Genomic DNA, 14,765 nt, shown 5'->3' on the forward strand with positions numbered 1-14,765 from the left:
TACGGTCGTGTCTGTCGCCGGTGATTGAACTTAAAGCAGCATGTCCGTCCCATCCTAATGCGGAAATGAGACTAAAGGCTCCGTCGGAGGCGAGTTCGGGGGCCTCCCCTGGCCGGGCTGCGGGGCGGGTGGTCTTCGCAGGCATCCCTTTCGGAGCAGCTCTCGCACACTCCTTGGAAGGAAGAGCACTTTGGAGGCGGTGACAGTGGCATTCAGAGCCCTCTCCCGCCCCGGACCAGTGCGTGACGACTCCGGGGGCCCCTCTGAGCTCCAGCTGCTTAATGTGGGACACGGGTCACCTCTCCCCCCGGGGCAGCCGTGCCTGCACCCAGCTTCCTAACGCGAGTGGCTCCGGGGACTGCTTCACAGGGACTCTCATTGATGTAAGAGGCGGGGATTCGGGTTACGTTTGAAACCGTCTTCAAAACCGCACCTGGCCGCGTTCTGCTGGGTTCCTTTGCTCCTCTGCTTTCGTCTTTTCCCATATTCCTTAGACATCGGGCCGCGGGGCCGGAAGGGCTGGAGGGCGGGGCGGGGACAGTGCTGTCCTCTGCCCCTCTTTCCCACGCTCGGTGTGAACCTCTTTGTTCTCCGTCCCCATAGCACTGGCTTGTGCCCTTGTGTCATGCTGCCTGGGACCACATTTAGTGTGTGCGTGTCCCCTGGGGTGGTGAGTTCCTTGAGAGAAACCAAGACCTCATCAATGAACAGCATCTCAGCACCTAGTACAGGGCCCGCATACACTACACACGCCGTTATTAATTGCAGAGGTAGAAAGAAAGAATTGGACATAAAGATTTCACGTACTTCAAAAGGAATTTAATAGGCGGTATCTTTAGGCCAAGGCAATACCATTTATAAACTTGTATATACACACATATATATTTACAGACACTTACATATATGTATATACATTGTCTGATACAAGGAGGCGTTACGTGGACTCGCACACAGATTTTCCTTTGATCACAAAAATGTTCAAATAGCTGCTCAGTTAACAATGCCTGAGATAGAACAGGAACTTTCGTCCTATCTGCTTTATTCTTGGACCCTTCTTATGGGGATCTTGGCGAGAAGGATATCTCTTGCTCTGTCTAGATTTTAGTCACGGGTTGACTCCAAATATTTGGTCCAACACAACCAAGTGAGGCTGGCTGAAGTTTGCGATTGCCAGAGCCATCTTAAAACAGTTTCTCCTAATTATAAATTGGAAGGCTGTGATCTGGGATGGAATTTTCCTCGCTTTTATGATTAGTGAGAGTTTTCATTTTTCTTCTTTTTTTTAACCAGTACCGTATTTCTCTATTACTTTTAGTGTTAAGAAGTTTTATATCTAATGAAAGGTGTATTGGAACAAAAAGACCGCTCGTTGAGTGTCTGAGGATCAGTACTCACTCAGCCATCATTTATCGAGAAGTACCAAAACCTCATTTGACTCGGCACCTTGTCTTTTTCACAATGGGGTTATAAGAAAAAACCGTGCTTGACAAATGGTATTTGAACCCACATACATTCTCTACTGTACCCGGAAGTGGGGTCCGCTTCCCCACTGCTCGCCGCTCAAAAGCCAATAAAGAGGCCAGGCTGGTGGAAAGGAAAGATTGCTTTATTTTGGAGGCCGGCAACCGGGGTGGAGTGGGGGAGGGTGAACTCCTGTCCAAAGGCCGACTCCCCCCACCGACAACCAGTGGACAAGAGCTTTTATAGACGGAGGGAGGGGCTACCTGCAGAAAACAGCACAGTCGGCTCTGACCGTCATCTTGAAATTGGTCACTGGTGGTCTGATCAGCGTCATCTTGATTGTTTTAAGTACGCTTAGTCTGCAGTTCCAGGGTCGGTTTGTGCCCATTTCCTTGAGGCCAGTTCTCGGAATTGTGGCAGCTTCTGTCATGGCTCCAGTCTGGTCATCACATAGTTAACTTCTTCCACCTGGTGAGGGTTTCAGCATCTATAAGACAGCTCGCAGGATAGGGCTCAGAATATTATCTGTAGCCTTTTAAGGAGGAACTAAAGGTCCCTTGCCTTTGCTTACTGCCTAAACCATTATTATTTTGTCCTATTTGACTACTTTCCTTTGTTTCTGCATTTTCTCACTTCTCTGATTAAACTTATTCTTTGGCTAAAGTTTTTCCACAGACAAAAGGCAGGCTGAGGACATGGGGGGGGCACAGATCATAGGGTCCTGCCCCGTTTCACTTCGATTAGCAGAAGATGAATTGGCCGTGATGGAAGCTCACGACTGCGCCTCCCCTCGGAGTGCACTGTATATGGCAAGCAGCGTACAATGCCACGTTGGTGGCCCTGTGTGGAATACAGAGCACTTGGTTCCTGAAGGGCACGCACATCTCTTCACGTGTGGGCTACACGTGTTCCTGGGTGAGCCGCCCACAGTCCCGTAATGACTTTAGGAGGGTGAGAGGTCTGTGATCGCATCTTATCAACTGGGAAGCAGCTGCAAAGCCTTAGTTTAATGCAGCGTTTACTGTCATTGATCAGGCATTCGTGAAACAATTTCATGGTTTGTAAGATGTTCTCACATCCATTACTTCATCCTGGAGGAGATCATCTCCTTTCCCTGGAAAGTCTCCTGAATCCCCAGAGAGGCATCTTGTGTCCACAGTACTTCAGTACCTTGTACACACTTCACTTCCACCTTGTGCTGGAGTAAAAATGGTCACAAGTTCTCCGAAACGCCTTCTTCCATGGAGAAGCGGGGGGTGTCAGTCCCCTCCCCTGGTATCTGGGTGGGCTTTGTGGCTTCTGCATCGACAGCATTTTGGGAAGTGATGCCGTGCCCGTCTCCAGACCCGGGCCTTAGCGCAGCTTCTACTTCTTGTCTCTTGGACGCCTGAGCTGCCGCAGATGACCTTCGGCTGTGATGAGAGAGAAACCGCGGGTAACCGTTAGTTAGATGCATTTCACCTGTAACCTGCCTTCACCAGTCAAGGTCGTTTGAATTGTTACGAAGGACCGGCGTGTCTTCCATGCGGCACGGAGCCTAAACAAGATGTTTTCTAGGATCTTGGAGTCAGCTGTGTCTAATTCACGCGGAGCCTGTTAAGACTGGATAGGACCGCCGACCCTCCAAGGGGGCGTGCGTGAGGGTTACAGGCTCCGAGGCTGTTGGAAGTGAGAGGTCCCAAAGCCCCGCCCTGAGCTCGTGCCCCGGGCCTCCGGCTTGGAGCGCCGAGGCCCGCAGTCTAGTTACGCCTGCGCAGAACCGCGACGACGCACCTTCTCCCAATCCCCTTTCCCCGCCCCCCACGCCCCACGCGCCTGCGTCTTCGTCCCTCATCCCTTAAGTACCCCCGCCCCTCGCCTTCCCGTGAGCGGTTCTGCGGCTTGGGCTGCGGTTTCTGCGCTTGGCTGGCTTGCGGGTAAACCGTGTGTTTGCCGCAGACGTTGGCGTCCCACGTGTTGTGGCTCCTGACGCGGCGGGCAGATGGACCTGGTTCAGTGACAAGGTGAGACCACGCGGAGAAGCCACCAGGGAAGCCCAGAGACAGGGTGAAGATATGGAGACGCCGGCCGGCCCGCCTTTGAAGCCGTCCCAGATGAGGGCCCAGCGTCGCGGAGCGGAGGTGGGTCATTCCTGCTGAGCTTTGCCCAAATGACAGATTTAAGCGCAAAAGAAATGATTGTTGTTTTTCTTCTTTTTTCTAAAACTGTGGTAAAATATGCAGTTTGCCATTCTAACTCATCTTAAGTGTACAGTTCGGTGGCGTTACGTACATTCACGTTGTTTTAAACCTTCACCATCTATCTCTGGAAGTTTTTCATCTTCCCAAACAAACACTCTGTACCCTTAATACTCCCTGTACCCCTTTCACCCCGACCCTGACGACCACCATTCCACGTTTTTGGGGGAGGATTTTATTTCATTATTTTTTATCGAAGAATAGTTGATTGACTAATATTGATTACAATATTAGTTTCTGGTGACGCAGTATTTTTAGATTGTATTTAATTTAAAGTTATTACAGGGCTTCCCTGCTGGCATAGTCGTTGAGAGTCCGCCTGCCGATGCAGGGGACGCGGGTTTGTGCCCCGGTCCGGGAAGATCCCACGTGCCGCGGAGCGGCTGGGCCCGTGAGCCATGGCCGCTGAGCCTGTGCGTCCGGAGCCTGTGCTCCGCAACGGGAGAGGCCACGACAGTGAGAGGCCCGCGTACTGCAAAAAAAAAAAAAAGTTACTACAAGATAATGGTTATAATTCCCTGTGCTATACCATATATTCTTGTTGCTTATCTAGTTTGTACATGGTAGTCTGTAAATATCTCTTACTCCCCTCCCCCTGTTGTGCCCCTCCACCCCTCCCCACTGGGAACCACTGGTTCGCTCTGTGAGTCTGTTTCTGTTTTGCATATACATTCACTTGTATTATTTTTCAGATTCCACATATGAGTGATACCATACAGTATTTGTGTTTTTCTGACTTGTTTTGCTAAGCATAATATTCTCTAGGTACGTCTACATTGCTGCAAATGGCAATGTTTCATTCTTTTTTTATGGCTGAGTAATATTCCATCGTGTGTGTGTGTGTGTGTGTGTGTGTGTGTGTGTGTGTGTGAGCGAGCGTGCGCGTGCGGGTGAGTGCCACACCTCCTTAATCCAGTCTTCTGTTGATGGGCACTTGGGTTGTTTTCATGTCTTGGCCATTGTATATAGTGCTGCCATGAACACTGAGGTGTATGTGTCTTTTCAAATTAGTGTTTTCATTTTTTTCCCAAATATATACCCAGGAGTGGAAGTGCTGGATCACATGGTAACTCTGTTTTTAGTTTTTCGAGGAACCTCCATACTGTTTGCCACAGTGGCTAGGCCAATTTACATCTCCACCAACAGTGTAGGAGGGTTCCCTTTTTTCATATCCTCTACAGCGTTTGTTATTTGTAGACTTTTTGATGATCGCCATTCTGACTGATGTGAGGTGATATCTCGTTGTTGTTTTGACTTGCATTTCTCTAATAATTAGCAGTGTTGAGCATCTTTTCATGTGTCTGTGGGTCCTCTGTATGTCTTTGGAAAAATGTCTATTTAGGTCTTCCACCCGATGTTTTTTATCAGTTTTTTTTTTTGATATTGAGTTGTATGAGCTGTTTGTATATTTTGAATATTAACCCCTTATCAGTCGTATTATTGACAGTATTTTCTCCCATTCTGTAGATTGTCTTTTCATTTTGTGCCTGGTTTCCTTTACTGTGCAAAATCCTTAATTAGGTCCTACTTGTTTATTTTTGCTTTTGTTTCCTTTGCCTTAGGTGTATTGTGATACATGCTTCTTTCTGGGAATTTGCCTATTCTAGGTACATCATATAAAGTCATGACAATACTTGTCCTTTTGCATCTAGCTTATTTCTTAGTGTAATGTCTTTAAGGCTCATCCATGTTGTAGCATGTGTCAAAATTTCCTCTCCTTTTAAGGATAACTAATATTCCGTTGTATGGGTAGATGATTTTGTTTATCCATTAATCCGTTGCTGGACATTCGTGTTGTTTCCACCTTTTGGCTACTGTGAACCTGGGTGTGTAAATATCGGCTTGAGTCCCAGCCTTCAGTGCTTTTGGATGTATTCCCAGAAGTGAAATTCCTGGGTCGTATTGTAAGTCTGTTTAAATTTTGAGGAACCTGTTATTTTGAGCCACCGAGTTCTGAAGTGGTTTGTTCCCTAACAGATAACCAAAACGCTCATCGACTGCATTCTGTTTATTGACATGTCTGCCCCCTCCACGGGGCTGAGCTTTTTGCATGCTTTGTCTGTTTGCACCATTAGCTCATAGCAGCGGGTGTGGAACACGCTTCTGGACTGCGTGAGCGGAGAGTCTCACAACCAGATGTGATTTTAAGAATATTTATCAGCCTGATGGGCAGTAGTATGGACTTGTCATAAAGGACAAGTGCCTTGCAGGGTCAGGAACGCCCCACCCCCGGTGGGTATTACCTGTTAGTTGCTGGATGGTGGCAAGGTCCAGAGGTGGTGATGGTGTGGTACCCATCACGCTTTACCAACAGGGGACGTGGCTAGTTATCAACTGGTGTGGAAGTGTCTCGGCATCTCTACGGGCAGTCGAGTCGTCGCAGTGCCGGTGTAGCCCGCAGCGCTGTTCACCGTTGCCGGGGGGTCAGCAGGGAGCGTGGTCCCCATCCTGCTGGCAAGGAACTTGCGGTGCAGGGGAGGGTTAAGCGACTTGCGCGAGGTCACAGAGGCGGTAACTGGCCAGGCTTCTGGGGTCGGGGGAGTTCACGGTAGCCTTGGAGGGATGGGGCTCGGGTCTGTAATCCATCTCACTGCAGGGCGTGCGGGCCTCGGGGCTGTGGGTACGGGCTGCGAGCACTGCTGTCTGGGACATGCCCCAGGGGAGGCTACGGGGAACCGGCCCCTGAGGACCGGAGGCTCGTAGGCCTGGGGGTGGCGGGGAGGGGAAGGGCACACAGGAAAGCCGGCTGGGCCTCGGGCCTGGGCGGCCAGAGGTCTGGATGGGGTGTTGATTTCCTGGCGAACGGAGGGATGGCCATCGGGTGGGGAAGGGACACTCTTGTCCCCTCTCTGGTCACTTGTTTGTACGGCCGATGGGGACGTCCAGTTACAGAAGGTTTCAGAGGTTGTTTGACAAGAGGAGGGCAGTGGCGTTGGCTGAGCGAGACTAAACCATGTGCGGGGCGGCGGGACCTGGCTCCGGCGTAGTCGGCCACCCTCGGCTGGGACTGAGCACTGCGCTCCCCGTGGGATGTGTTCGGAGGTGGGCCGTGGGAGGTGATGGGTCCTGAAGCCCTTGCGGTGGCGTTAGACCTTTCATCGAAGGGACCCGAGAGCTCCGCAGGCCCCGGTGCCCCGGAGGACGCTGCGACCTGACCGGACCCTCACCTGCATCTCAGCCAGCACAGCGCGGGAAAGGAAATGGGGCTGTTACAAGCCCGCGGAGCTGGGTGGTCTTGTGGGGGCAGCATCTGTGCCGCGGGCCGAGGGGTCAGGCTCTACGTCCCTCGCCCCGGGTCTGTCACTCCCCTGGAAGATGAGCTCCGAGAGGAGAGGTGGGGACCTGGTCTGGGTTGCCAGCTTCTCTTTGGGGTCGGGAAGACGGCTCCTGTTCCCAGGAGCAGCGAGGCAGGGTGCGTGATGGCCCCACAGGCCGAAGCCCCTGGACGGCCGGGCGCGAGGTCATTAGTGGGCCTTGCTGCCCACGTGGACGGCAGGGTTCCAGCTCTCCCCCTGTTCCGCTCCCCGCGCGCCGGCGCCTCCGCAGCCTCCTCTGAGAGGCCCCGGCTTCTCAACCAGCTGTCTGGGCTAGCTGGGACCGCCGGGGCCCAGAGCCGTGTCCCCTGCGCACGCAGTTGCCAGAAGCGGGGCTCCCGCATCTCCAGAAGCGTCCAGTGGGTTCAGCCCTCACGTGCCATCGTGGCGCTGTCCGAGCTGCTTTGCCAGATTCTCAAGGTTAAGAGGTTTTGTTCGTGTTTGTGGACTATGTGTCACCTTCATTCCCTCCCTCAGAATCAGGCTGTGCGCGCGGTGTCCCCGCGATTCCAGAAGCATCCAGTGCGTCTGTCCCGGGGCCCCCTCACGCGCGGGGCAGGTAGTGGTGATGTGCCCCCAGCTCCCGGGGCCACAGCGAGCCCACTGGGGCTGGTCACCAAATACCTTGGAAAGCGGGATTACAATAAAACATTTTCCAGCTAAAATATTAAATAAATTTGCTTGGAGGTGTTTTCTTTTACTGATGCAGGAGGGTCTCCCACCCCACCCCCATCCAGTTTTAAATGGAATATTGAAACAAATTCAAAGGCTTTTCCTGCAGCCACCTTTGCAAGTCATTTGCCTGCAGTGGCTTCTCTTAAGAACACTGGGAAGGGAAAAAAGTGACTGTTTGCAGCTTAAGGGCTGGTCAGTTTCGGCTCATACCAGCCATCGGTACCCTCCGTTCAGGGCCATTTGGGAAGTGGCGGGACAATCACCTGTCCCCTGGCCGTGGGCAAGATGTCAGGTCAGCAGAAGGGTTTTATATTAAATGTAATATATGCACAATCGTTTTGCTGGAAGAAAATCAGGGGGAGCTTCTCAGCAATTAATTGTATTTCAAGTCAAAACATGTTCTTTAGGGGAGAGATTACAGGTAGCATTAAACTTCGTAAACAACTCTTAACAGCAATCCTGTAGAAACTGGGACAGACCAGTTCCGGGCTCTGGCCAAGGCTGTGGCTTTCAGGACAGCCCTGCACCCTTTCAGCATCCATCACTCTGCAGTCTGAGGTCAAGGACCGTTCACTGCCAAGAGAGGCAGCTGAAGACAGTGCTCTGAGGCCAAGCCTCAGGAATTTTAAGTCATTCTATTTATGTGTGTGGCCTACCTTAAATAAGCGAAAGCTTAGTGTTTAGGAGCTGGACTGTGTATTTGGTGCTTCTGGCTTTGGTAGGTGGAGGGGTTTTCTTCTCTCCTCCTCTGGGAAAAGATAAAGTCCCCGACCTCCACCTATATAGTCCCAGGCACATCAACTACTTGGCTTTTCAACAATTGCTGGAAAATTCCCTTGAAAGAATCCTACGTGGAAAAGAATGTAGGCAGAAGATACTAGAGGCTGGAGCAGGCTCCTGCCACGTGCTGTGTTCCTCTGACCACACTTCAACCCTGCGAATTATGTATATCGTGCATAAACATTTAGAAAATACACAGCAGAATCTGAATGATTTTCCAAAGTATCCTGAGTCTCTTTCGGAGAGAGAACTGTCCTAGAGGACGTTGCCTTAGGCAGAAATGTAGGGTCTGCACACTGTCTTCAGCTGCCGTTGGCCTCAGTGGTTCAAGTTCATGCTGGTGAGCACAGTGGCAAAGGCAGATTTTGTAGACACGACCGAGAGATGGCAAAGGTTGGAATTTAACACTTCGCTGTTGATTGTATTAAATCGTTTTGTTTTGCGTGATGAAAAAAAAGGCGCGGGTTGCTGGGGGCGCAGGCCTATGTAGAGCAGAGGAAAAGCTGCAGAATTCTTCCTGGAAGTGCGGCTGGCCTCCTGTCCCTGATGTGCCTGGAGATGTGGCCACCAAGGTGGTGACGGCTACCCAAGTTCAGTTCTAATGGGACAAGGCCTGTTTGGGAGGATTTGATACCGGCCAGGGTTCCTGGCCTTCCCCAGTCGATAGAAATTGATCAGAGGCCAGACAAGAAATTCAGGCAGGGCTTTACAGGGGGGCCCTGCTGCAGCTGGTGTGGGGGGGGGGCGAGAATAAGCGACAGGTGCCCTTGCTCACTCCCCGAGGGTGGGGCGAACTTGTTCCTTATATGGAGAGAAGGTAGGGGTGTGTCCAGGGGTCGGGCTGGAGGCGTGGCTTAGGTGGTCTGCCCGCCCCTTTGGTGGTGTTGAGTGCAGGGGGCATGCGCAGTACCCTGCTTTTGCGCTCGGCTTTTCAGGATTGACAGTTGGGTTTTTTGTATTTTTTTGTCCATAATTTGCCCCGACTGCACGTGCGTGCAGTTATTTTTAGTCCCTTAGAGTTTATATTTTCCTGCTGGAGGAGAGGTGTGTCCAGGTGCCGGCCCTGTGGCCCTGCCTCTGCCCGGCTCCCAGCCTGTCTCAGAACCAGTCTTCTGAGGGAAATTGTAATAAATCTGAAGTGGGCAATTAAGAGGTTTTCTTGGGTTTAAGCCTCTGCAGGGAGCTGTCTCCAGGCTCTCTTTCCTTCCTGTCCCCCACCCCCAGGAAGCGTAGAGCTGCCCAAAGCCAGGGCCTGAGGCCGGTTTCCAGTGAGGACACCCCCTCCTCTACACTTCCAAGGCCAACTTCTGGGCCCTCAGCTCCCCCTGAGCCCGGGTGTCCCAAGTTCCATGTGGTCTCCGCGGTGTGAACTGTGCACCCCAGGGAGCCCCAAGGCTGTGGACTCTTGCCCGAATGCCACGTGTTGTGCCTGCAGGGAACCCAAGAGGTCTCTTCACACTCTTTTGAAATAACGTCAGGGAGGAAAACTTCCTTCTGCCCTGTCAGGTCTGCGGCTGGTCTAAGAGATTCACTGACAGCAGACATAAACAGGAGAAAAGCATACACATTTACTTAATATTTTTAGGTGGACATGGGAGTCTGCAGAAGGAAAATGAAGACCCCCCCCCCCAAAAGCCGTTAGGCCCAGCTGCTTATCTACCTTTTTACACAAAGAGAGACTGTGGGATGTGGCCCAGGGGGCTTGGGCTAAGTGGAAGCAAACTGCGGGGCAGTGGCAGGGAAGCTCGTAGAAGATCAGGGTTATTGCAGAAGGTGGTCTGTCTGGGTCCGTGCCCGTCTCTGATAGTGAGAACGCCCTTCTCTTCCTGGTGCAGGGAGGGCCCCTTTTTCACGGGCATGCTAGGACCTGTGTTTAGGTGGAAAGGGGAGGGCAGAGCTACTTCTCAGGTGCCTTCAGCTCAAAATCATCATTATGCCAACGTGGCCTATCTGGGGGTGGCATGTTCTGACCCCCTTCGATGACAGTGTCATGACTTCACGCTGGCCAACGGAATCTGAACTTCCCACGTCTCAGTTTGCAGGGAAACTGGATGAACCAAAGGGAATAGAGTAACTGAGGGAGAAGCCCTTCCGTGCACAGTTCTTCCCTTTGCCTGATCCATCGGACTCAGAGTGGCCCTCGGGCCCCCTTCTCAGAAAGGGGCGCTGGGCTCAGAGCAGCCGAGCTCCTGTTGATCTGCCATTCAGATCCCCCTGCACTCCTGCCATTAACAGCGTTTCCAGGCTGTCAGCGTGGCGGGCAGGGCATGTATGTATGCAGGTACAGACCCCAAGTACCTGCTGACAGAGCCTCTGTGTCATAGTCCGGAGTCCCTGTGGCAGTAACTGCTTATTAGTGGGAAAGAAATTCACAAATAAAGCGGGGTCCGATCATTTACTTTAACAAAAGATTTATTCGAAACAGGTTTGTGCAGACATACACCAGTCAACGGACTGATTAAAGCCACGAATGACTACGTTTTCCAAACCCCCTGAAAACACCAGGAAAATGCTCTTCATCTGCATTCACTCCAGGAGGGAACCCAGCTCCACTGTTCTGTGCGGCTGTAATTTAACAACCAGGGGACGTTAATAGGATGTGAAAACGGTAACACTTCTAGAGGGAGGGAACAGAACCCCCCGACTCCATAAAAAAGCTCCCCCCCCCCACCGCCCGCTCTGCTGGGAGCCAATTAAACGTGCCTCCACTGCCCCCTTCCCTCTGCATAGACAGATTAAAGCCTCCCTGGCGCAGACGGTATTTCAGCGATGCGAGCACGGGTGTGACAGCAGACAGCAGAGCACATGGCTTTGCCTGCATGAGGAAGACACCACAAGCATGGCATGCTCAGACAGCAGCCCGGGAAGGATGCGTCGCCCACTGAGGCTGCAGGCCCTGGAGGGAGGCTGGGGGCGGTGGCCCAGCAGGCCTCCCAGTTCAGCGCCGCGGGAGAGGGAGGGCGGAGCGAGGCTGTTAGGACTTGGATGGAGGTTATTAATGAAAAGCCGAGGAAGTGTTCCCCGGTGCAGGGATCTCGTCGGAAGGAGGGAGACTGTATGACAGGGCAGATTTTTCCTTCTCAGTTCTGTACCTGGTGTCTACTGATCTCCCTGGAGCTGCACGCCCGGCTGTCTTCAGGAATACAACCGGCTCCAGTCCCCTCGGAAGTGGCTTCACATCCTGGTCTTCAGGCGTCCCTCCTCCTTCTGGCCCTTTCTCAACACTGTCGAGCTGGTCTGTGAAAGGCTCTCGATAAGCTCTCTTGACCCCTGGGTTTCCTGGGCAGGGTTATTTGGATAGCGCCATTCCTTCAACATTCTTCTTCCTCTTGCTGTTGTAAATCAAAGCCACCTGACACTTTGTTCCCGACTTTTAAAACGAACAGGTCTCCTTTCCGTAGCCAGGTCGGGAGAGCTGCCGTCGGGCTAATCTTGGGAGCTTGTTTTCCTTGGTCTGATGCCTGGGAGTAGATATCTCTAAGGCAACTAGGGCGAGAGATTGTCACTTGAAAATGAGCCAGCCTGGGTGTAAGAAGAATGGCTCTCTTGTCTCCCCTGGGTCAGGGGAGCAGAGGTGCTCTGCAGGGTGACAGGTGTGGGGAAACGGGGGAGCTTGCCCCTCTTCTCCAGTCCCATTGGTTTCTTAGCTCTGGCCTCTGAGAGCTGTGTGGGCTCAGAGACCTTTCTTCCCACTGAGAGGATTTCCCTTCACCCCTCACTCAGACCCACCAAACCAAGAGTGCTTTAAACAGCCCAAGTTGGAAGTCTGGCATTAAATGGAGCTCTTGTAAAAGAGAAGGGAAGTGGGTAGTGGACAGTTGGGGATGCTGAGAAAAAACTCAACGAAGAGTCCAACACGTGAAGTCGAGTATCCCAGGTCTGTTCCTTTTGGGAAGAACACTTATTAATATGTCATTACAGAGGAACTTGGGTCCTGACCTCTGAGACCCACTGGAAAATCTTCTACCTGTTCTCCTAGCTCTTCAAGATGGAAAGATGGCTAGTGTGAGGCGAAATAATCTCCCCCAAGGCTGACAGAGACCAAGAACTGCCTTGAGCCAGTGAAGAACCAGCCTCAAAGTCAACTGCTGTATTGCTTCCCCCCCCCCCGCCTTTTTTTTTTGGAGGAGGCGCTTTATTTTCACTATCTCCATCACTATTATACTTTCTAACTTAAGCATTTGCATGAAGAAGTATTTAATGAATACCATGGGGGATGCCATCCTTTAACTTGACCTGGTAACTCATTTCTTTGCCATATTATTATTTCAGGCTCTGCTTAACCACAGTTTTTTTCCCTGTTCAAGTTTTTTATTTTATGGATCCCAGGAGATGAAGGCTACATTTCAAATGCTGAGCCTAAATCACTCCTTGAATTACTTTGGGACAATGACCCTGGGCAGTAATTCAAACCGTGCCTGAACTGTGTGTAGTTCTTTCACGTGTTCAAAACCAAGGACTGCCTTATCCTACAGCAGAGTTTTGCAAACATTCTGTTCAACCTGTGGTCTAAGGCATAAATCTCCAGGAGCAGGAATATGATAGAATATTCTCTTCCTTATGGTTCAAAAAGATAAAGGGTCGTTGTTTTAATGGTGAGATTATAGACTAGAGCTTTCTTTAAGAAAAAAAATCAAAAAAATCCAACCGTAAAGTCTGTGATGTATGTCCATATGCGTTTTCAGATATTAGTTACTTACACTTTTTCATTATTCACTGTTTCTTGACAAGTGATTACAGATTCTCACTGCCAGCTCCCTACAGCAAGACCTAAAGCCTTGTCTGGTGAAGGAAAGGCCAGCACAGCTCTCAGCTGTGAGCTGCAAGCCCAGGCTCGCGTGTTAGGGTATCGCTCCAAGTGTTAAAGAAACGGCATCTCCTTTCTCCAAAGCACAGGGCAAGAAGAGAGAATGTAACACTGGTCAAGAAGCCTGGAATATTCTGCATAGAGACGGGCTAGACCACTGGCCCTGAGTGGAACCTGCCACTTCAGCCCAGTCCAGAGTGTGGCTCCGCGGGGCCGACCTGCCAGCCCGTGTGTCACTTTGTGTGTTGCAGAGTGACAAGTCCCAGGTGGCATCTCCACTGAGCTGACGGTGTGCAGCTTAAGTCTGGCCCACCCTACTCCCCGGGGGGGCGCTTGTGTGTGACACTCTGACCTCAGTTTAAAGATAGGACAAGTGACACAGCCCCCGAGTCGGCCCGGCTGAACATCATACATCACACGTAGTGACAGCTGTTCCTCCTAGAAACCCAATTTAGTCATTTGGCTACAAGGTAGCTTAATCACAGGAGAGAATAAATAGAAAGGCATCCCTCTAATGCTTTCTTCTGTGTGCATATTTCATGACTGCAAAGACCGTTCAGTCTGCTTCTCAAGGGAACTGGAAAATCCACTTAAAAAACTCAAAAATCTGAACTGTATTTTAATGTAAAAAATAAAAACCAAGAAGCCCCAGATAAGCGCACACCGTAATTCACAAATCTGATCCGGAAGGCTTTAAGTTCAAGAACGAGCCAAGTGTCTGACAGAGAACTGAGTCTGAATTCCCTTTTCCAACTAGGCTTAGTTCCCAAGCGAAACCAAATCGTCAGGGTGCCTAACAGGACTCGGTGAGAATGTTCGTGTCTCCTCTGCACTCAGGACTTTATCCCTGCGTCCACCTTGCTCCGCTGTGTTAATTACAGGCACCTATTCTGTTGTGATTCCTGCATGACGGTCCTTCAACCACTCACCTTGCTGGGTGCTCCAGCGTTTAAGTTGTCTTAGACCTTGGGGAGGAAGGAGTGGCAACTGGGCCTGCCTGTTCGCTGCATTGTTCTGCTTGCCCTGGAGCCCTCTCTGGGTCCCCGTCACCTCACGAGCGGGGGATTCGTCTTTGTGGTCCACGCAAATCATACTCTAAATTATCTCCATGCCCGGTGAGATGTGGGTGCTCCGAAATGACGGGGAGGAAGCAGAATGCCCTGTTGTTTCATCTCCTAACTTAGCTCAGCCCTCCCCAGAGGGGCCGTGCCGTTTTCAGCAGCAGCTGCCCAGAAGTGTTGAAGTTAAGCCAGATCCCCAAATCTGGTTCGGCCGCCAAAGCTGCGAGCAGAGGACGTGCCTCCAGACCGGGCGTTTATGAAGGGCTCCAGGTGCTGCTTTCCCGCCCCAGGGCATCCGGGTTCGGTCCACGTTCAGAACGTGGGACGCCGTGGTTCAAAGTCAGGGACTCGGCACTCCCCTTCCTCGGCTGAGATTCAGGGCCCCTCACGTGCAGAGAGCCGCCTGCGTCTAGCACTGGCTGGATAAGGA

Source organism: Neophocaena asiaeorientalis, unplaced genomic scaffold (genome assembly GCF_003031525.2).
Source record: "Neophocaena asiaeorientalis asiaeorientalis breed wild unplaced genomic scaffold, Neophocaena_asiaeorientalis_V1.1 scaffold59, whole genome shotgun sequence".
NCBI classification, from domain to species: Eukaryota; Metazoa; Chordata; class Mammalia; order Artiodactyla; family Phocoenidae; genus Neophocaena; species Neophocaena asiaeorientalis.